At 46.2% G+C, this 19,318-nt stretch overlaps 1 protein-coding gene and 1 non-coding gene across 3 annotated transcripts in view; both read left to right on the top strand.

Annotated features, from left to right (window-relative positions):
• The window catches only part of DIS3L2 (DIS3 like 3'-5' exoribonuclease 2), a 450,189-nt gene that overhangs the window by 92,272 nt on the left and 338,599 nt on the right, over positions 1 to 19,318 (top strand). The window lies entirely within an intron of this gene.
• Positions 4,140 to 4,277, top strand: LOC114816081. Its single transcript, XR_003763857.1, has one exon. It is a non-coding gene; the product is annotated as a small nucleolar RNA SNORA7 (small nucleolar RNA).

The following is a 19,318-nucleotide window of genomic DNA, read 5'->3' as shown; positions in this document are numbered from 1 at the left end:
TTATGGTCCTAAGATATTTAGAATAACCCATTTTCTATTTAAAATATTCTAATCAATTAATCAATGGTATTTGAGCACTTACTGTGTGCAGAGCACTCTCCTAGGTGGTTGGCAATATAACAGAATTAATAATAATAATGGTATTTGATAAGCACGTACATGTGCCAAGCACTAGTCTAAGCACTGGGGTAGATACAAGGTAATCAGGTTGTCCCACATGAGGCTCAAAGTCTTAATCTCCATTTTCCAGATGAGGTAACTGAGACCCAGAGAAGTGAAGTGACTTGCCCAAAGTCACACAGCAGACAAGTGCCGGAGCCGGGATTAGAACTCATGACCTCTGACTCCCAAGCCCGGGCTCTTTCCACTGAGCCACGCTGCTTCTATTCTCGGGGTTTGATGGGAATCATGAGCAAAGAGCTTGCAATTAATGTCTCCAAGCTGTCCATTCCAAAGTTTACCCATCTGTGCCATCAATCTGTGCCATTTTCCATATTTAAAGTTTTGATTTTTTTGATCAATTTTAGTTGTGATTTTTATATCAAATTCTCTTTGCCAAATCCTAACAAACCCTCCTTGCCAGAGTCCCCCTATAAAAAAATCGGCGGAGGGGGAAAGAGTTGCTTCATTTAAACCAGAGGCGATTCAAGAACTAGAAGCACTAAGGGTATTTATTGAGGCACATGTTGAGCTGAGTGTACTGTACTAGTGCTTAACAAATGCCATCATTAATTAATTAATTACTTAGTGCTTGGGAAAGGCCAGCAGGAGCCCAAGACCTGACCCCTGCCAACTAAGGAGTTCCACAAGCAGCTCACAGTCTACTGGGGTTGACGAACATATTTGTAGATAGTAGAGTCAGAATAAATGATTGGATGTAATGTTTGAATGATTGAATGTGATAATAATAACTGTGGTATTTTTTAAGCGTTCACTATGTGTCAGGCATATTTAATGTTTAAACCCTGAGGTGTGGATACAGGCAGATCGGGTTGGAAACAGTCCCTGTCCCAGGTGGGGCTCACAGTGGGAATCCCCATTTTCCAGATGAGGTAACTGAGGCCCAGAGAAATGAAGTGACTTGCCCAGTCACACAGCAGCCAAGTGGCAGAGCTGGGATTAGAACCCATGACCTCTGACTCCCAGGCCCGGGCTCTGAAGCAGCGTGGTCTAGTGGAAAGAGCCCAGGTTTGGGCGTCAGAGGACCTGGATTCTAATCCCGCCGATACCATTTACCCACTGCGTGATCTTGGGCCACTCACTTAATTTCTCTCTGACTCAGTTCCCTCATCTGCAGAATGGGGATTCAATACCCGTCCTTCCTCCTACTTCAATTTGAGCCCCACGTCGGACCGGATTACCCTGTATGTACCCCAGCATTGATTGTTCTGCTTGACACAGAGTAAGCACTTAACCAAAACTACCATTACTTTATCCGTTTATCTATCTATATACACATAAAATGATCCCCACGTGGAACAGAGATTGGATCTGATCATTTTGTACCGCTCTCAGTGCTTAGCATATTGCTTGAAACCGAGTAAGTACTTGATAGATGCACCTCTCAGGGTCGTACCTGGAGAGTTTCCAGTCCTCTACCAGTCTCGGCTACGGGAGGGAGAGTCAAGCAGAGGCCTGTCCGTTCCATTCCTAGTTTGGCCAGTGGCCAGCGAGTGGCAGGCCGTCTGCTACGAGTCAAAACTCCCCTGTCCTGGGCAGCAGCCGCACGGGAGAAATTCGAAGGCGGAGACTCAGGTTTACTGCACGGAAGGAGGCAGTGGTAAACCGCTTCGGTATTTTTACCAAGAAAACTCTCTGGATCCACTACCGGAACGATTGCAGATGCAAGTGGGGCGTTCTGGGAGAGATGTGTCCGTGGCATCGCTATGGGTCGGACACGACAGCAAAAGACAACAACAGCTTGATAGATGGCACTTCATATGCACATAAATTCAGAGGTTAGGTATCGGTAAAGAGGGCTAGAATCAGCTGTTGGGTTCATTCCACTAAGGGAGTTGGGAATTAATCGGGAAAGGCTTGCTGGAGAAGAAAAGCCAGAAAATTTGCATTTAATGTGTTTTAAAATTTCTTCCCAACAAGGGAACTCCCTTCCACCAAACGTTTCCTCTATTTATGTAAGAGGCTTAAGAGTCTGCTTCTGGGGACCTTCCATGTGGAAACTCAAGCTTGCATTTGGACCAGCACCGTGTAAGCTAGCACCCGAGAGAAGCAGCGTGGCTTAGTGGAAAGAGCAGGGGCTTGGGAGGCAGAGGTCCTGGGTTCCAATCCGGGCTCCGCTGCTCGTCATCTGTGTGACCTTGGGCAAGTCACTTCACTTCTCTGTGCCTCAGTTACCTCATCTGTAAAATGGGGATGAAGACTGTGAGCCCTAACTGGGACAACCTGATTACCTTGTATCTACCCCAGCGCTTAGAACAGTGCTTGGCACATAGTAAACGCTTAACAAATACCAACATTATTATTATTACTTTTCCATCTTCAGCCCTACAGCACTCACGTACCTATCCGTAATCTATTTATATTAACGTCTGTCTCCCCATCCAGACGGTAAGCTCCTGGCAGGCAGGAAACGGTAAACATCACTGAATGACTGACTGCTTGATTAAACGGGGCTCAAACTGTGGAGGGACAAGAAGAAGAGAGACATCACTGCTTCTGGGAGTTGGACCCTCCAGGCACTGCTGCTGATTCATTCATTGGGTCGTATTTGTTTAGTGTTTACTGTGTGCAGGGCACTGTACTAAGCACTGGGGAAAGTACAATTCACCAATAAATAGTGACAATCCCAGCCCGCAGTGAGCTCACAGTCTAGAGGAGGGGAAACAGACAGCAGTGCAAATAAATAAAATGACTGATCTAGACAAAAGTAGGGCGGGAGAGGTGAGGAAGAGCCAAAGGAGCAAGTCAGGGCAATGAAGAAAGGCGTGGCAGATGAGGAAAAGTGGGGCTTAGTTTGGGTACATGTCCTAGTCTTTCCAGTGTTTAAAACCTTTCTGTGCAATATAAGTTCTTGGAGAGCAGGGATCATGGCTCCCTACTATATTATACAATCCCAAACACTTACTGCTGTACATACGCTAGGTGCTCAGTACATCCCATCGATTGATCGATGGGATGAGCAGCCATGCATCCCTGCAACTTAGGGGAAACTGGGCCTACACCGGTTTTTCCATGAGCCCGGTAATTGAATGCTCTTTCAATCGCCATCCAACGAATAGGAAACTCCCACAGAACCAGAGCTTGGAACGCAGCCTTTCATAGTAACTTCAGTGTAATTTAACCTCTTTAATGGAAAAAAAACCAACAAAACCTCCTGTCCTGATTAGTAATTCTTTCATTTTCTGAGTCTTTCCTCTCTCGTCTTTGGAGACTAAGATCCTCGAGAACAGAGACAGAGTAATGTAGCAGCACTTTCAAGCCAACAACTCGAGGGGGAGAAAAGCCACCGCAAAGTGTGCAGGAAGGCAGCAGAGGGATTGATCACTCAGGTGTTTGCATGAGTGTGTGTTTCTGAGTTGATTTTAGGACCCCGGGGTCTGTTGGGGGTGCTTTCTGTCAAGCAGGTCTAATTGCATCTTTCCCACCCACCAACAACAGATAGAAGATCTGGTCCTGCTTCAGGGCAGGCGACAGGCTGTGGTCCTACCCGATCGGGCATTGATCCCATTAAGATGCATGAGAAGCAGCGTGGCTCAGAGGAAAGAGCCTGAGGTTGGGAGTCAGAGGTCATGGGTTCAAATCCCGGCTCCGCCACTTGTCAGCTGTGTGACTGTGGGCAAGCCACTTAACTTCTCTGGGCCTCAGTTCCTTCATCTGTAAAATGGGGATTAACTGTGAGCCTCACGTGGGACAACCCGATTACCCTGTATCTCCCCCAGCGCTTAGAACAGTGCTCTGCACATAGTAAGCGCTTAACAAATACCAACATTATTATTAAGAAGTCACATACTGCTGTTCTTGGGAGAAGAAGTGTTGCGTAGTGGCTAGAGTACGGTTTGGGAGTCAGAAGGTCATGGGTTCTAGAGAAAGATAAACTTTCTCTAACGGTAAGGTGGACGTGGACAAGGAAAGTGTCTACCAACTCCATTATATTGTACTCTCCTAAACTCTTAGTGTCCCCCCCCTCAGGGTCGCACCAGGAGAGTTTCCAGTGCTCTACCAGTCTCGGCTACGGGAGGGAGAGTCAAGCAGAGGCCTGTCCATTCCGTTCCTAGCTTGGGCAGTGGCTAGCCAGTGGAAGGCAATCTGCTACAAGTCAAAACTCACCGGTGCCGGGCAGCACCGGCACGGGAGAGGGTGGAGGGCCGAGACTCGAGTTTGCTGCATGGAAGGAGGCAATGGTAAACCACTTCCGGATTTTGACCAAGAAAACACTACCAGAACAATTGCAGATGGAGAGCGGGGCGTTCTGGGAGAGATGTGTCTGTGGTGTTGCTATGGGTCAGACACGACTCGACGGCATAAGACAAGACAGACTCTTGTCTGCACACGGTAAGTGCCCAATAAATACCACTGATTGATTAATTGATCTCTGAGGACGCAAGAGCAGTAGATGCATTTGTGCTGTCATTCATTTGGTCTGCATTGTTAGGTGTGATACACAGAGTGCCTTAGTAAGGGTTGGGAAGACTTTTCCCATTGTTTCGCAAAGCCTTGGAGAAAAACGAGAAGCAAAAATCGTCAGTGGTATTTATTGAGTGCTTACTGTGTGCAGAGCACTCTAATAAGCGCTTGGGCGAATAATAATAATAATGGTATTTGTTATGTGCTTACTATGTGCCTAGCACTGTTCTAAGTGCTGGGGTAGATGAAATCTGCCTCCAATTGTCCATTCCAAGTGCTTAGTACAGTGCTCTGCACACAGTATGTGCTCAAATACAATTGAATGAATGAATAAAAGGTAATCAGGTTGTCCCATGTGGAGATCACAGTCTTAATCCCAACAGGATGAGGTAACTGAGACACAGGTAAGTCAAGTGTCTTGCCCAAAGTCACACAGAAGACAAGTGGCGGAGCCGGGATTCGAACCCCTGTTCTCTGACTCCCAAGCCCACGCTCTTGCCACTGAGCCACGCCGCTTCAGTACCGTACAACAGATTTGGTAGGCACGTTTCCCTGTCCCGAAGAGCTTACAGTGTGGAGAACAGAAAGAAGGAAGAGCAGCAACAAAAAAAATTCCATTGTCATTTGCACAGTAGACAGACTGCTGTCTGGGATGCGATAACCATTCATTCATTCAATCGTATTTATTGAGTGCTTACTGTGTGCAGAGCACTGTACTAAGCCCTTGGAAAGTACAGTTTGGCAACAGATAGAAACAATCCCTACCCAACAACGGGCTTACAGTCTAGAAGAGGGAGACAGACAACAATACAAAACAAGTAGACAGGCATCACTACCATCAAAATAGATAAATAGAACCATAGATAAATGCACATCATTAATAAAATAAATAGAGCAATAAATATGTACAAATATATACAAGGGCTGTGGAGGGGGGAATGGGGTGGGGTAGAGGGAGGGAGTAGGGGGAATGGGGAGCAGAGGGAAAGGGAGGGCTCAGTCTGGGAAGGCCTCCTGGAGGAGGGGAGCTCTCAGTAGGGCTTTGAAGAGGGGAAGAGAGTGAGTTTGGTAGCTGTAAGGAGGGAGGGCATTCCAGGACAGAGGTGGGATGTGGGCCAGGGGTCGACGGTGTGGCAGGTTAGCGGCGGCAGAGGAGCGGAGCGTGCGGGGTGGGCTGCAGAAGGAGAGAAGGGAGGTGAGGTAGGAGGGGCCAAGGGGATGGACAGCTTTGAAGCCAGGAGTGAGGAGAGCATCAGGGCATGTGCAGAGAAAGGGGGTGCTTTGGGGCATAGGCTAGTGGCATCAGGCTTGATGGCACCCCTCTGAAAAGGCAAGACCTCTCTGAATAATAAAATAATAATAATTTGTTAGGCACTTACTAAGCAGTGTACTAAGCAGTGGTGGATGCAAGCAAATGGGGTTGGAAATAATCTCTGACCCACTTGGGGCTCACAGTCTCGATCCCCATTTTACAGATGAGGTAACTGAGGCCCAATGAACTTGCCCAAAGTCACACAGCAGACAAGTGTTGGAGCTGGGATTAGAAACCATGACCTTCTGACTGCCAGGCCTGGGCTCTAGCCACTCCACCAGGCTGCTTCTGTGAAGCAAGGCCCACCCGGATCTTGCCTCTGGGAGTCACATCTGTCACCTGTTTTTCATTTGTTTGTGTATTTGTTTTATGGTATTTGTTTAGCGCTTACCATTTTTCAGGCACTGTACTAATTGCTGGAATGGATACATTAATCAGGTTGGTCACAGTCCCTGTCCCACAAAGCGCCCACAGTCTTATTCCCCATTTTACTGGTGAGGTAACTGAGGCACAGAGAATCTGTGACTTGTCCAGAGTCCCGAAGCAGACGAGTGGCAGAGCCGAGTTTAAAACCTGGGTCCTTTCAACTCTCAGCCCTGTGATCTCTCCATTAGGCCACACTTCTTCCAGTGCTGGGAGTTTGACTCCACAGCTGGTCAGTCAGTGCTTTAATACATTCTGGGCAAAGAATCCTTAGTTGTCATGCAGTATCTTCTTCGTCAGAGTGATGATATGGAAGGGACAGTGGCGGATCGCGAAGGAGCAGGATGGAAAAGTTCTGCTCCACCCTAGCTAGCAATCCAGGAGCAGAGGAACGTTGAAATTGCAGAAGCACCCTTTCCTGGGAAAAGCCGGCGGCAGGGGATGTGGAGGACAAGAGAAAAAAGCAAACGTAAAGGGAGAAGCACCGGGTTCTAACGGATAGAGCACGGGCCTGGGAGTTGGAAGAACCTGGGTTCTAGTCCCGCCTCCTCCACTGCTGTGGGACCTTGGGCAAGTTACTTTACTTCTCTGTAACTCAAGTCCTTCATCTGTAAAATGGGTATTAAGACCGTGACCCCCATGTGGGACACAGACTGTGTCTCATCCTGATTAACTTGTGTCTACCCTAGTGCTTAGTACAGTGCCTGGCACATAATAAGAACATTAAAAAAAACCATAAAAAAAGTGAGAGGGCGCTTACCCTGCTTGCTGCCCTATAAAGTCATTACTGTCGATACTCCTTACCCCCGTTACCTTCCCTAACCCAAGCAAAGGGTGCTCTCTCTCGTTCTCTCTCTCTCTATTTCTCTTCCTTCCTCTGTCTGGTTGCTGCCTTTTGGTGTGGAGAAGAGGTACAACAAGGGAGGTGTTTTTGTTCTGTCATTCAATTCAGTCATATTTGAGTGCTTACTGTGTGCAGAGCACTGTACTAAGAGCTTGAAAAGAACAGTAGAGACCATCCCTGCCCACAATGGGCTCACAGTCTAGAGGGGGGAGACAGACATTAATACAGTTAAACAGGCATCGGTATCAATAAATAGAATTATAGATATATGCATATATACATAAGCGCCGAGGGGCAGGGAGAGGGGGAAGATCAAAGGGAGTGAGGCAGCGCTTAACTGAATGTGAATATCCAGTTTCTGTTTTGATTTTTGGGTAGGTAGGGAATGGACCTTCAGAATGGGAAAAACTGGACCTGACTATATGGTACTTGACTTCTCTATACTTGGGGAGCGGATGAGAGCCTAGATTAAAATTGAGAAGTCACTTTTCTCTATGCTTCGTTTAAAAGAACCGTGCGTCGCCTTGCTTCCCCTCAACCAACTCCCACCCCTCCATAAAGCAAATATTTGGTCCCTTCAATTTTGTTGTTTAGACATTTCTTATATTTTACAACAACATTGAGCTCTTATCTTAACCCATCTCTTTTTGGTATTTTTTGCTAAGGATGCTCATCTCGAAAGATGAGGGTGAGTAATTCTTTGGATCAGAAGGCCACTTAGCAACTTTTTCGAAGCTGTCTTCTCTCTAGTCTGTAAACACGTTTTGGGCAGAGAACTGTCTACTCATTCCGTTGTATTTTACTCCTCCAAATGCTTAGCACAGTGCTCTGCACGCAGTTAATGCTCAGTAAATATCATTAATTGATTCTTGAGGGTGACACTTGTGAAATATTGTGGTGCATATTTTGTATTGAAAGAGGTTCCCTGGGGAACTGAAAACTGCCATCTCTCCCATTGCTGTGCTGGAAATGTTGGAGACATGGGTAGGGAGAGGTGCAAAGAGGCAGAGGAAGCAATCCTTTCATTTATTCATTTATTCAATCATATTTATTGAGCACTTACTGAGTGCAGAGGACTGTACTAAGCACTTGGAAAGTAGAATACAGCAATAAAGAGAGAAAATCTCTGCCCACAGCGGGCTCACAGTCTAGAGGGGAGAAGGCAGACATCAAAACAAGTAAACAGGCATCAATATCAATAAGTAGAATTATAGATATATACATATATAAATAAGTCCTGTGGGGCAGGGACGGGGGGAAGAGCAAAGGGAGCGAGTCGAGGTGACGCGGAAGGGAGGGGGAGCTGAGGGAAAAGGGGGTGCCACTGCGGCTCCTCACCGTCCTTCAATTCGTTAATAGTCAATAGCCCCTTGGTGCCCTGGTCATATATTGCCTACCCTTGTCTAATAATGTTAATAATGTTAGTATTTGTTAGGTGCTTACTATGTGCAGAGCACTGTTCTAAGCGCTGGGGTAGATACAGGGTAATCAGGTTGTCCCACGTGAGGCTCATAGTCTTAATCCCCATTTTACAGATGAGGGAACTGAGGCCCAGAGAAGTTAAGTGACTTGCCCGAGGTCACACAGCAGACAAGTGGCAGAGCTGGGATTCGAACCCATGACCTCTGACTCCCAAGCCCGGACTCTTTCCACTGAGCTATGCTGCTTCCCTGGATGTCTAGGATGTTGAACGGGGCCTGGGCTGGTTAGTCTGTGGCGCTGTTCATTTGAGAAGGGAGAGTGTGTCATATCATCACAGCCAGTCAATTAATGGTATTTATTAAGCACTCACTCTATGCAAAGTAATAATAATAATAATGTTGGTATTTGTTAAGCACTGACTATTTGCCGAGCACTATTCTAAGCGCTGGGGTAGACACGGGGGAATCAGGATGTCCCACGTGGGGCTCACAGTCTTAATTCCCATTTTACAGATGAGGTAACTGAGGCACAGAGAAGTGAAGTGACTTGCCCAGTCACACAGCTGACAAGTGGCAGAGCTGGGATTCGAACTCATGACCTCTGACTCCAAAGCCCATGCTCTTTCCACCGAGCCACGCTGCTTCTCTACTGCACTAAGCACTGGTGAGAGTATAGCACAACAGAGTTGGTTGACACGTTCCCTGCCCACGATGAGCTTAGAGTGTAGAGAGGAAGACACATTAATATAAAGAAATTAGGATAGGTACTTAAGTGTACTCTCCTGAGTGCTTAGTACAGTGTTTTGCATACAGTAAGCACTCAGTAAGTACAATTGAATGAATGAATCAAGCGGTCTGGGGTCGAAGGAGGGGCAAATACCAAGTTCACACAGTATTATCCCGTCTAGGGTTCTCTGTTTCCTTTAAGTTTTCCAAAGTGGTTGGTGTCATCTCCAGATTTGCTTATAACTTTATGACTTTGGGGTGTCAAGACCGCTTTGGCTCTCACACTAAGCGCGTGTTAACTGAACGTGAACGTTCATCCCGTGCAGTCAGCCACACAAAAGCTGACGCCGCTGCTTCGTTCTCAAAAAGGTAAGAACATTTGACACTTGGATTTCATCTTCCTGTGGCGATAGGTGTTCAGAGACCGCGGCCGGGGGCTGGTGTAGGGGAATGGGCCGCTACGTATACCGTGTGCACATCTGTTTTTTATCAGCGGATGTGGTTCCCGTTCATAGATTAGGCTAATTCGGTGAATTTATGTAGTCCCTATCACCTTCCACCTTCCTTTCCAGTTTTGCCAACTGCTCTCCCTTTCTTCCTTCAAAGACTTCTTAATTCCCATCTCTTCCAGGAAGCCTGTAACCCATTATATTGTAAATTACAGAAGGGCAGGGACTATTTCTTTGATTTGTGGTGTACTCTCTGTTCCCGAGCACCTAGTACAGTGCTCTGTAGGCTGTAGGTTCATTCACTCATTCGATCGTATTTATTGAGCGCTTACCGTGTGCAGTCGTATTTATTGAGCGCTTACTATGTGCAGTAGTATTTATTGAGCTCTCACTGTGTGCAAAGCACTGTACTAAGCACTTGGGAGAGTGCCATATAACAACAGACACATCCCTGCCCACAACCAGCTCACAGTCTAGAGGGGGAGACAGACATTAATATAAATAGATCAATAAGTTACAGATATATACAAATGTGCTGTGGGGATGGGAGGGAGGATGAATGAAGGGAGCAAGTCAGGGTGACGTAGAAGGGAGTGGGAGATAAGATGCGGAGGGCTTAGTCGGGGAAGGCTGCTTGGAGGAGATGTGCTTTCAATAAGATTTTGAAGTGGGGGAGAACAATTATCTCTCTGATTTGAGGAGGGAAAGGTGGGCAATAAATTCATTCATTCATTCGATCGTATTTATTGAGCACTTACCCTGTGCAGAGCACTCTACTAAGCGCTTGGGAAAGTACGATACAACAATAAACAGTGCTGTTAATCATGATGGTGATGAAAACTTCCCTCATGAGGCGCTGCTTTTTCTTCCCCACCCCCATCTCCTAGCCCACCTGCTCACCCACCAAATGAAAGGCAATTATCCCTGTCCAGAGTGTAAATATTCAGGTATTTATATATGAGCCTGGCTCTTACCACCTTATTATCTCTTGGTCAGCCTAGTTCTTTGTCAGTGTGCCGTTCATGTTAGAGAAGCTGTTTTATGGTTTTGATTGAAAGCTCCAAGAGGGTGAGACCCATATTTTACTTGCCTTTTTTTTTAAAAAAAAGAATTGTATTTGTTAAACCCCGACTAGGTTTCAAACACTGTTCTAAGCACTGGAGTAGGTACCGGTTAATTAGGTTGGATGGAGTCTCCATTCTATAAGGGGCAGCCAATCTAAGTAGGAGGAAGTACAGAAAGTGAATTCCCATTTTACAGTTGAGGAAACCCAGGCCCAGAGAAATGAAGTGATTTGCTCAAGATCACAGAGCAAGCAGTTGGCAGAGCGAAGATTAGAACTTGGCTCCTTCTGACTCTCAGGCCCATGCTCTTTAATAATAATAATAATAATGTTGGTATTTGTTAAGCGCTTAGCTCAGTGGAAAGAGCATGGGCTTTGGAGTCAGAGGTCACGGGTTCAAATCCCACCTCGGCGACTCGTCAGCTGTGTGACTTTAGGCAAGTCACTTCACTTCTCTGTACTGCAGTTACCTCATCTGTAAAATGGGGATTAAGACTGTGAGCCCCACGTGGTCCAACCTGATTCCCCTGTGTCTACCCCAGCGCTTAGAACAGTGCTTGGCCCATAGTAAGTGCTTAACAAATAACATTATTATTATTATTATTGTTATGTACAGAGCACTGTTCTGAGCACTAGGGTGGATACAGGGTCATCAGGTTGTCCCACATAAGGCTCACAGTCTTCATCCCCATTTTACAGATGAGATAACTGAGGCCCAGAGAAGTGAAGTGACTTGCCCACAGTCACACAGCTGACAAGTGATAGAGCCGGGATTCGAACCCATGACCTCTGACTCCCAAGCCCGGGCTCGTTCCACTGAGCCACGGTTATTATAATTATTTTACAGATGAAACAACTGAGGCCTGGACTGACTTGCCCAAGGTCACAAGTGGAAGAGTCGGAATTAGAACCCTTGGCCTTCTGACTTCCAGGCCTATGCTTTAGCCACTATGCCATGCTGCTTCTCAGGGAAGGGAGACACTAGCAAGGAGCTCCACAGAGAGATAGCACCACAGGAACAAGAAACTCAAAAAATCCTTCTCATTATAAACAGCCAGTGGGCCCTTCTCCATCCAGCAGCGTGGCTTAGTGGACAAAAAAAATCCCATTTCCAGCTGGGAAACTCTACCAGTACCAAATCTGCTGTTCTGATTAGAAATTCTCTGTGTTTGTTTGCTGTCATTCATCCAGATTGAGAAATTGCCACCATTTCTTTTTCTCAAAAGGGCTTCCTATGCCTTCCTAGAATTTGATACTTATGTACAGATCGATTGTTATTTATACTGAAGTCTGTCACTGCACTCTTAGCTTGTTGTGGGCAGAGAATGTGTGTACCCACTCTGATGTCTTGTGTTCTCCCAAGTGCTCTGCACTTGTACAGTGTTCTGCCCGCAGGAAGCACTCAAATACCCTTGATTGATTGATTTGATTTGTTAGGGTATCCTGGATGGCTCCTTCACTTATCTCTTGAAGAGTTCAGTAGACTACATGTCCTGACTGATCTTTCTCTTTGCTCTTGAGTTTGTTCATTCATTCATTCGTATTTATCGAGCACTTACTACGTGCAGAGCATTTTACTAAGCACTTGGGAGAGTAAAGTACAACAGTAGACACATTTCTTCCCCACAACCAGCTTACAGTCTAGAGTGGGGGTGACAGACATCAATACAAATAAACAAATGACAGATATGTACATGAGTGCTGTGGGGCTGGGAGGGAGGAAGAACAAAGGGAGCAAGTCAGGGCGATGCAGAAAGGAGGGGGAGAAGAGAGAAAGGGAGAGCTTAGTTTGGGAAGGCCTCTCGGAGGAGTTAATCCTTGAGAATACTATCATTTAGGATGTAATGTAAGAAATGAGCATGAATATGATCTTTTGTGTTCATTCGGTATCACTTTTCAGGGAGAGACACTCCTCTGCTCCACTTCCTCAGCCCTAATTCAGTTTTATTTAACTTGGATTATTGCAATCACCTGCACACCGGCCACCAGTCTCTCTTCCTGCCAATCTATCTAAAGACCTTCAATAACATTCTCTTCCTGCTAAAATCTCTTTCAAGTCTCCCCGTGGCAAGAAAACGAACTCCTGATCACAGGTTTCAGGGCCCTCCTCTAACTTGCCCCGCTCTGGCTCGCGGATCGCAGCCTCCGTACACACCCTTCGTCCGGTCATTGATCCTCAAAATGGCAGTTGGAAAACCTTGTTTAAGTGAGGAATATCTGTATGTGTAGCTTTCGGATTCTCATCAGGTCGGAAAAAGACCTTACAGAAGAAAGTTCAGCCGGTGTTGGAATGGAAGCTTGTACTTTTTAAGCACTTAGTACAGTGCTCTGCACACAGTAAAAGCTCAATAAATACGATTGAATGAAGCAAAGGTGGCCATCATACTGGGCAGAAGGGGCCTTGCCTATTTTGCGTGACTGCCCTTGACGTCTTTAACCCCCTTTTCCAGTTGTTTTTCTTGTTCTAATGGTATTTGCTAAGTTTTTACTATGTGCCAGGCACTGTACTAAGCACTGGGGTCTCACATAGGGCTCACAAACTTAATCCCCATTTTACAGATGAGGTAACTGAAGTGACTTGCCCAAGGTCACACAGCAGAGAAGTGGCAGATTCGGGATTAGGACCCAGGTCCTTCCGACTCCCAGGCCTGAGCTCTATCCACTAGGGCATTCTGTTTCCCACCCCTGGTACTCTCTCAAGCGCTTAGAACAATGCTCCGCACACGGTAAGCGCTCGTTGAAAAGGATCGACTGCCTGACCTCTTGTCCTAGTCCATTTCTGTGGTGAACTTTGACTATTTCCTCTCATCTGAGCAGCCGTTGACTGGCATCCCGAGATGGCAGAGGAGGGGGTGAGTGCCCCACTCCCTTTTGAGAAAGCAGCGTGGCGTAGTGGTAGAGCACGGGCCTGGGAGTCAGGAGGTCATGGGTTCTCATCCCAGCTTATCCCAAATAATAACAATATTAATAAATACTAAGCTTTAATTATGGGTCAAGTCCTGTACTAAAGGGCCTAGTGGATAGAACATGGGCCTGGGAGTCAGAAGGACCTGGGTTCTAATCCAGGCTGTGCCACTTGGCTGCTGTGCAACCATGGGCAACTCACTTCTCTGGGCCTCAATTTCTTCATCTGTAAAATGGGGATTGTGATTTTGAGCCTCATGTGGGACAGGGACCGTGTCCAACCCCATTTGCTTGTATCTGCTTCAGTGCTTATTATAGTGCCTGGCACATAGCGCTCAATAAATACCCTACTTATTATTATTATAGTGACTGGGCACATGCTCACTCTATTTCCAAATTGTAAAAGTTGCTTTTCATAATAAACCTTCCCTCCTGCCCACCTCAACCTCTATTTCTGGTTGGGAGACCACCCCAGAGCACCCAGGAAGTGATGAAAGTTTTGATCGACTCTTTTGGATTGTTCTCTCCCAAGCACGTAGTAAAGTGTTCGGCACACAAGTGTTCAGTAAATGCCACTGACTGATGAATGAGAGAATGGAGAAGCAGCGTGGCTCAGTGGAAAGAGCACGGGCTTTGGAGTCAGGGCTCATGAGTTCGAATCCCAGCTCTGCCACTTGTCGGCTGTGTGACTGTGGGCAAGTCACTTAACTTCTCTGTCCCTCAGTTCCCTCAACTGTAAAATGGGGATTAAGACTGTGAGCCCCACGTGGGACAACCTGATTCCCCTATGTCTACCCCAGCGCTTAGAACAGTGCTCGGCACATAGTAAGCGCTTAACAAATACCAACATTATTAGGTAGCTTTCTCCTCTACACTGCAAGCTTGTTGTGGGCAGGGAGTGTGTCTAATGAATAACAATAATGGTATCTGTTAAATATTTACTATGTACCGAGCACTGTTCTAAGCGCTGGGGTAATAATAATAATGATGGCATTTGTTAAGCGTTTACTATGTGCAAAGCACTGTTTTAAGCACTGTTGGGGAAGCAGCGTGGTTCAGTGGAAAGAGCCTGGGCTTTGGAGTCAGAGGCCGTGGCTTCGACTCCCGGCTCTGCCACTTGTCAGCTGTGTGACTGTGGGCGAGTCACTTCACTTCTCTGGGCCTCAGTTACCTCATCTGTAAAATGGGGATTAACTGTGAGCCTCACGTGGGACAACCCGATGACCCTGTATCTCCCCCAGCGCTTAGAACAGTGCTCTGCACATAGTAAGCGCTTAACAAATGCCAACATTATTATTAAGCGCTGGGAAGGATACAAGGCGATCAGGTTGTCCCACGTGGGGCTCACAGTCTTAATCCCTATTGTACACTTGAGGCAAGTGAGGCAGAGAGAAGTTAAGTGTCCTGCTCAAGGTCACCCAGACACTAAGTCACAAAGACACCCACTGTCTACCAACTCTTTTATATTGTACTCTCCCAAGCGCTCAGTACAGTGCTCTGCAGGCAATAAGCACTCGATAAATGCAACTGATTGATTGAAAAGCCTGACAGAGTAGAAGGCAGAGCTGCAGGCGGTGCCATCTTTTAGGAAAGTGAAGTGAAGTGAATCTTTACTGAAAGACTTATTACATCATGAGGGCTTTTGAAGAGGGTGCTTTTGAAAAGCAGGGAGGTTTAGCCTGGGTGTTCTGGCCGTATTCCAATTGAGCTATCTGCATATCTTCAATTTGTCCTCATGTTTTGGTCGAATGTAGTATTCAGCTGTTGAACAGCTGTTTCCTCCTACCCTTGAGGCCCGTTCTCTGCGCAGCAGTGAAATGATCCGTGCTTAAAATTTGGCCCGCATGCCCAGTAGAGAAGGGGTCACATGAATATTACATTGAGTAATTATTAAGAGGGAACAGGTTGCAAGGCACTCTCTGCTAGGTCTAATACATTGTTTGTGTTCAAGAAAGGCCTCAATCCAAACAGAATCCTACGTTCCGTGCCGGACTTCGGAGAGGGCCTTGTGCAAGGAGCTGACCCTCTGAGAACCTCCGTTTTCTAATTTGTAAAATGATACTAATGCCAGATGCATTTAACTTAATCTTGGTAAAAAGTCTGGGAGATTTTTTGCAACCCCAAGTATTTTGATCACACCACTCATCTTTATTATGATTTTGGTGTTTTGGAATGCTTAGGGAAGCCTAGTGGGAAGAGCGTGGGTCACATCACTTCCCTGTGCCTTAGTTACCTCATTTGTAAAATGGGGACTAAGACCGTGAGCCCCGTGTGGGACATGGGTCGTGTCCAACCTGATTATCTTGTATCTGCCTCAGTGCTTAATATAATGCCTGGCACATAATAAGTCCTTAACAAATACCATTAAAAACAGAACAAAAAAAACCCCTTGAATGTATCTGTTGCTTAGTATGTGATTTGGAGCATTTTGCAAAAAGGCCTAAAAATTTCCTCCTAAAGCACCAGGAGGCTCCCGTTCAGATTGGGAAAATGACCTGGAAAGATTCAAGACATTGCGCTGATTTATACTGCAGCCCCCACTATGCCAGCAATCAGTGCTATTTATTGAGGTTCTGCTGTATGCAGACCACTCTGCTAAGCACTTGGGAGGGTACAATACAATCTTGTCTGTCTTATGCCATCGACTCCGACCCATAGCGACACCATGGACACATCTCTCCCAGAACACCCCACCTCCATCTGCAATGGCTCTGGTAATGGATCCATCGAGTTTTCTTGGTAAAAATATGGAAGTGGTTTACCATTGCCTCCTTCTGCGCAGTCAGCTCGACTCTTCTCCCTTGACTCTCTCCCATGCCACTGCTGCCCAGCACAGGGGAGTTGTGACTTGTAGCAGATTGCTTACCATTCTCTAGGCACTGCCCAAGCTAGGAATGGAATGAGTAGGCTTCTGGTTGACTCTCCCTCCCGTAGTCGAGACTGGTAGAGTACTGGAAACTCTCCAGGTGCCACCCTGAGAAGGGTACAGTGGAGTTAGTAATAATAATGATAATAGTAAGTCATGATCCCTATTCTCAAGGACCTTTCAGACTGGAGGGGGGAGACAGGCATTAAAATCCTTTACAGGTTGGGGAAGCAGGGGAATGTAAGGATATGTAAATACTGTGGGGCCTGGGGTGCTGAAGTGGTACAGAGCTAAGTGCACAGGTGATGCCGAAGGGAGGAATAGGGTGGGGCGATGAGAGGTCGATCAGGGAAAGCTTTCGGATCTGAAGAAAGATAGAATTCCATGCTGGAAGGAGGATGTGAGCCAGGTTCAACGGTGAGAGAGATGAGATCAAGGCACAGAGAGTATGTTGGTATTGGAGGAGCAAAGTGTGCGGACTGGGTTAGGTAAGAGGGGAAGAGCTTATTGAGTGTACTGCATCTGGGTGGGCAGTGGCATGTGTGAGCTGCTGATTACATTTGTGGTATGTTCAAAATCACTAAAAAGACCCAGTGAGTGAAAGGACAGCTGTGCTTTATATTCTGAGGTAGCTTATTTTAAACAAACTTTAGCAGTGAAAATTGCTTAGGGTTTATCTTCAAAAAGTGAAAAAAAGGGCAAAAAATGCAGAAAGTGAAAAAAATTTTCTCAACCCCAACATTGTTTCTACCTTTCCTTATCTAATCTATATCGAGGAACAGGAAATAGGTGGCCAAATCCACTTTCTCCCAAGTAAGAAAAGAAAGGGTTGTGAACCAAACTGGTTTCCCAAGTACTTGGAACAACCACATGGACCTGTAGGGCCTCACAGAGAGACGGAGTGTCTTTGGGGTGGGGGGGGTTAAGTATATGAGAGAAATTAGGAAATGAGTGTGGAAGATGAACAAAAAGAAGGGGGAGCAGGGAGCTAAAGAGGAGATAAATTTAGACTGAGATCCCCACGTGGGACAGGGACTGCGTCCACTCTGACTTGCTTGTATCCACCCCAGCTCTTAATACAGTGTCTGGCACATAGTAAGTGCTTAGCAGGTACCGTAATTATTATTGTTATCATTATTATTAGATGGAACGAGGAATGAATTGAGAAATGGGGCAGAGCCCTCCTAGGGAAGGACAGATGGACTGATTGCAGCTTTCATTTTTTCCAAAGGTCTGCACTGTAGCAAGCAGTTCTGTGGAATCTGGGCTGTCAGCATTTAAGTTGGTTCAACAAATAGAATCAGGAGGGAGGGGGCTTTGCTTTCACATGGTTCCTTGTCAGTTGGGTGTATCTTCTGTGGCATATTATGGGTTAAATTGGAAACACATAGTGTCTCTTTCCGTGGCTTCTGAAAATTGCAGGTTTTACTTTCTTTAAAGCCTTATTGAAGCATTTCTTATCCAAGAGACCTTTCTTGACCATCTTCATTTCCTCTCCTCTCACTCCCTTCTGTGTCACCCTTGCACTTGGATATGCATCCTATATTCACCCATCCGTCAGCCCTTATATACATATGTATACATCTGTCATTTATTTATTAAACAGCGAATGTGTCTGTTTTATATCGTACTCTCCCAAGCGCTTAATGCAGTTTTGCATACAGTAAGCACTTAATAAATGTGATTGAATGTCCGTAACTTATTTATATTAATGTCTGTTTCCCCCTCTAGAGTGTAAGCTCATTGTGAGCAGGGAATGTATCTGTTATATAGCACTTTCCCAAGTGCTTAGTTCAGTGCTTTGCACACAGTGAGTGGTCAATAAATATGAATAAATGAATGAATGAATGGAGTGTGGAGGAATAGACCCAAAGAAATGAGACAAATGGAGGGAGGGGAAAATGGATAGAGAGGAACAGGTAAAGACAGAGGGAGGGAGAAAGAGTTGGGGGGAGCGAGGGATGGAAAAATAGGAACAGGTGAAATAGAAAAGGAAGATTGGATGGGTGGATGGAGAGAGATGGAGAAAGAGATAGATATGCAGAAGGAGCAGGATGGAAAAGGAGAGAGAGACCAAAAGAGATGTAGAAAGAGTCAAATAGCACTTAGTAAATGTCATTATTCACACTAATAGGAGTGACCATCAAATGTGCACAGCCCCAGGCTCCTCACCCAGACTCCCCCCCCACACGCACAGATAACCAAATGTTGTCTTCCATCCGATGGCTGCAGCAGGTGAGGGCACAAAAAAGCCCCTTGATGCTCTGCTGGAACCGCTGCTGCTAAAAGTTGCTTCTTGGGGTAAAATAGATATCCAGAGATGATAGTCATGGCCACAGCGTGCAGTGCAGCAGCGGTCGGGAGGGGCAGTTCTCTTGTCTTTTTTCGGAAGTTATATGCCGCGGTCATCGTTGGCTGCCCCGTGCTGGGCTCCCGGCAAAAGCCATCGCCACATGAGAAGTGAAGGGACAGATGGCCAAAATTTGGTTGGAGTCACGGTTACGGGAGGAATTCTACTCTCTGTAACCACTTGGTACCCTCAGTTATCCTTTGGACTCTACAAACTGATCCGATTAACGATGTTACTGTCACTTGTCTGCTGTGTGACCTCGGGCAAGTCAGTTCTCTTCTCTGGGCCTCAGTTCCCTCATGTTTAAATGGGAATTAAGACTGTGAGCCCCATGTGGGGCAAGGACTGTGTGCAATCTTACTGTCTTGTATCTACC

The sequence above is a fragment of the Ornithorhynchus anatinus genome, chromosome 1 (assembly GCF_004115215.2).
Source record: "Ornithorhynchus anatinus isolate Pmale09 chromosome 1, mOrnAna1.pri.v4, whole genome shotgun sequence".
In the NCBI taxonomy this organism is placed as follows: Eukaryota; Metazoa; Chordata; class Mammalia; order Monotremata; family Ornithorhynchidae; genus Ornithorhynchus; species Ornithorhynchus anatinus.
The sequence above is the reverse complement of the archived record's forward strand: the minus strand, read 5'-3'. Positions and strand labels throughout refer to the sequence as shown.